Genomic DNA, 4741 nt, shown 5'->3' on the forward strand with positions numbered 1-4741 from the left:
GGTCGCGACAGGGCTCGTAAGAGTAGAAGTATACGACAGACAGGAAAGTGAGAGGAGGTGGTATCTGGTCGGCCTTGAGGCCTTTACAAGGAACATTTCACTCACAAAGAACATCCGAGCGGCGTCCTGATACCGGGATCTTACATTTTGGCCACGAACGAAAAGGGAAGGTGAGAAAAAGAGGAAAAAAAAACGAAAGCGGTTGCTTACGAACAGCAGGATCAACGCTATTCTTAGAATTCAGAGAAGAAAAGAAAATGTCATAGGTAGAACAAGACGTCGTTTCGACCTAACAAACATTCGCAGGATTCAAGTAAAAAAAAATTGACATTTAAAATAAGCCACATACACTGACAAAAAAAATGGTTGTAATTATCATAATGTATATAGAGGTTAGCCATAATTCACTCTTTCATCCACAAGTCTTAATCCCGGAAGACTGACATTGAATCGATGGAAAGAGATATATAATGTGATAAATCAACAAGCAGTAACATTACAGCAAACGTAATAATCAGAGAGATACTTTCAAAAGATAAAACAAAGGAGGCAACAATATGAAGATATTCATGCACATTCGCGATTGTGTATTCGCACGTATATGAACAATACTTTCACGACCAGAGCCTACGTAAAATTCTAATCGTGAATCGGGAGTGATTTCGCTCGCGGTTCACCGGTCATCCTTGATCGCAACGACATTCCATCAGGAATTTCCCGTTTCTCTCGACCTCCGTCGTTATTGCCAGCACTTCCCGCCGCCCTCAGTCGCAGCGAAACCGTTATCGTTATTGCGGAAGGAAAGTAACAAATAAACGGTTTCTCTACCATTAATGAACGAAAAAAATAGCGTCCAACGAAGAATTTTGATGTCGCTATTTATAATTTCTCAGACCGCGCGAAGCTCTTTACCGTCACGATTTATTATCGCTGTTATTATGGCAAAGGTTAAACCTGACTTCATCTTCGAACATTATCCGTTCTCTGAATGTTTCTTTGTCTATGGATTCCCAAGTAAATTTAAGAATGTCTTTTCCTTGGTGAAGATTACATAGTATATCATCTTTATCGGCAACTTTTTTATTTTTAATATTAAACACTTTAGTAATTGCGGTTTAAGAATTTATATTCCATGAAATTAAGGATTTACTGCACCGTTTTGAATGATTTTATGGAAATAAAAATTTAGCTAGTTACTGACCTGAAAATAATTGTGGAACTGTCAAAATAATTATTCAGGACAGTCATAAGGTAAAAAGTTTTAATGTCCTAGCAACTTTGTGCAATGTAATTATTTTGATGAGGTCCAACAAGTTTTCAAATCTATATTTACCTAAATTTTTAGATACTTCAGCAAAATTGTTCTTTCCGTGTGAAAATAAAATAAAAATTTGTTGTGCATTTTTAAATCTCTATCTGCTAATATGAAATAGTTGTAATAAATATATATGCATATTCAATCATTGCATATATTATAACCAATTACATAAATGCCTGAATCACAATATACGACTTTTAAGTGTAAACAGAAATAACCGTGGGTAATGCAACAAGTCCCATGTTAACCTTTCGATAATGTCGTAGAAGAGATCGCAGGAATAATCATGCTTGTATGTCTATTTTTTTAAACATCTGAACCTCTTTATATAGACTATGGCATATTTCATAAAAGTTCCTTATTTTTAAGAATAATTTTCTCAAAGAAAAATGACACATCAGAAAAATGATAAATCAAAATAGAGATAATTTTGAAAGGTAACACCAACTTAAAATTAATTTTTACTATTATATTATTTTACTATATTATTATTACTATTATATTATTTACTATATTATTTTTTAAAGAACAAACAATTTATGATTAGTCCTAAGATTTGATTTATGTTTAATACTGCCTAATAAATAATTTTTAAATATGCTATTTTCTTTCCTCTCTCCTGAACAATTTAATAATTTTTAAGCTTGCGTCAATTTTCTTGTGGAATGCGATATTAAATGTTATTCTAAAGTATCAATTTTTTGCGCTGAACATATACTAAATACTTAAATAATAATCTACTTAAATCTTTAAATATAGATACTTCATCATTTTGACTTTTATTGTCATTGTGTTGTTTCAAAATGTAATTTAAAATAAACATAATAATTATCGATACAGGGAAATGTGACAAACGTGACGACAAACGCATGCATCTCAGCAAACTGCAATTGCATTCACTGTCGCTGACAAAATGTCATTGCAACATAAGGAAACGATTATGGAAGGTATAGTATGCATTATAACACAGCGTATTGCACAAACTGTAACAGTGCATATCCTCCAAGAGTGAATAAATGTGTTTGTCGATTACATGCGCACTATAGCAGCTCATAATTACATTTCATTTGCGAGCATAAAGGAGAGTGTTGCGCTAGAAAGAGATATCCTAATATATCATTTCTCGCGAGACTAGGGCTTACACAAGACACCACATCAAGATGATGTACGAAGGTTCATCTCTCAGGATGATATAATAATAAGATATTATCTACTACTTGACGAGAAATATTGGCGAGAGCGAACGCAGGAAGTATAAAACATAAAGTATTATAGTATACTAATTAAATAATATTAATTGATTAAGTGGATGAGAGCGAAGGTATACGAAAAATATTACAAAAAAAACATGTAAAAATTTCATTTTTTGTATACAAATAAAATAAAACAAAACAATATAAAAATAATAAGGCCAAAAACGAGGAAGATTAAAATGTAAATTTTTAAATTAATTTGTTTCAACAAAAATGCTGAAAAAGACGTTTTGACTAAGTTAATTTTCCTCATCCATTTAATAAATAAGACTATTATTAGATAAATAATTATTAGGTAAATTTTATATATAAAATATATATAAAATAAATATACGATAAAACAAAATTATTTTACACACAGTAATAATTTTTTACTTTCATTAAAAATGAAAGTTGAAAATATGGTGCGCTAACTTCGCGAGTCTAGCATGACAATTCTCCAGAAAAAGAAAAATATTTTCACTTTTAGTTTCTATCAGTACTGCTCGAGTTATATCAATATACGTAATTTAAAAGCAAAATTTCAACAATTATCATTTTTAATAGACTTTAAATGTAGAAGACATGGAAAAAGAAAGTATCGTGCCGATAATTTATTGCAATTCTAGCGACATTTCTCATTAGTTCTAGCAGAATCTATTGTTATTAGAACTAATTCTGCTCACTTTGTTCCGTTAACTTATAAGACGTAAATAAATCCTTTTATTCAAAAGTACGCAAAACATTGAAGAATCGCGTGTCACGTGTTTCTGGTTGTTCGATTAATCAACCTGATATCAAACTTTAGAATCACGAACAGGATGTCTCCGTTTGCTAACAGCTTTCCTGTCTCGATTGAACGCGTGTCAATAAGAAAAAAGCGTGACAAGTGTCGTTGACGTTTACGGCGGTAGCAAGTAATAAGGATTGCGATTCGATCAGTTTATATCCCGATCAAGCAAAATCAATGAACGATAATAACGCCGGACCAGCGGTAAAATAAAATGAAACATCGTGCGGTAGAGAGGAAGCTGAAAGGAAGAGGAAGAGACTTTCTCTCTCGGGCGGAGAGGAGATCCTTATTCACTTTCCCTGATATCGCATCCGTCCACGCGCGTTCAACGTGCAGGATCAGCAACGCGAGATCAGCTAAGCGATAGCACATTGAAAGAAAAATTTTTGATATTTGCAACATAATTGCATATTACTGTAATTATGATTATTACTGTTATACTGTTAACAGTAATAACTGTATATATGGTTCAACAAATATATACATAGAGTTGGCAATAAAAAATGAAATATGATTGGCCCAAAAAAGTGACTACAAATTATATAATTAAATTATAGTAACTACAATTTTTATGGATAATAATAACTATAATTATAGCAATTATCTGTTGCTGTATATATTTGTTATTATAGTAATAATAATCATCATGATTATAAAACATGTAATTATAATTGTAAATTTTTCTCTTTTTAATGCGGGGAAAATACGCTATATATCGCCAGATTACAAAATAGAATAAATTTTCGATAAATCCGGAAAAATCTGACGCGATGCAGCATATCGTCACGCAATTATTTGCGAGAAAGCAGAAATTGAAAGAAACTGTTCGAAGCACAAGCATGACAAGTTTGTAATTGTTAAATCGGCCGGTTATCTAACAATAAATGAGAAGATAAATCCGAATACTTGACTATTTATGCTTATTTGGTTTTTTATCCAATTCCTTGCGCAACTTTTTATATTTAAATACCCATTACGACACACATACAATGCGAATCGTACGGAAAGTACGATGCTGTTCTCGAAGAAAACGATGCATTCAAGACGATATTGAATTAACATATCGATATAAGAAAAAGCGATGCAAACACGAGTGACAGTATAATTATAACGTTTTCACCGACGCACCGCGATTGATATTGGACGCCCACGACATGCGGTACCACGTGTCGCATGTATATATGTGTGTATATATCTGTATATCGTGTGTATCAATGTTAAGGTCACCAACAAGGTAGTCCCAGAATTATCACCAGATAAAGAAATGGCGTCTCGGAACGTATCGTTATTTAGAATCTGCTTTCATTAAACATAAGAGTGATATAAGAGATTTTATTGCTACATAATATTAATATTAATTAATATTAATATTAATATTAATATTAAAATTAATATTAA

The sequence above is a fragment of the Atta colombica genome, unplaced genomic scaffold (genome assembly GCF_001594045.1).
Source record: "Atta colombica isolate Treedump-2 unplaced genomic scaffold, Acol1.0 scaffold140, whole genome shotgun sequence".
Lineage (NCBI taxonomy): Eukaryota > Metazoa > Arthropoda > Insecta > Hymenoptera > Formicidae > Atta > Atta colombica.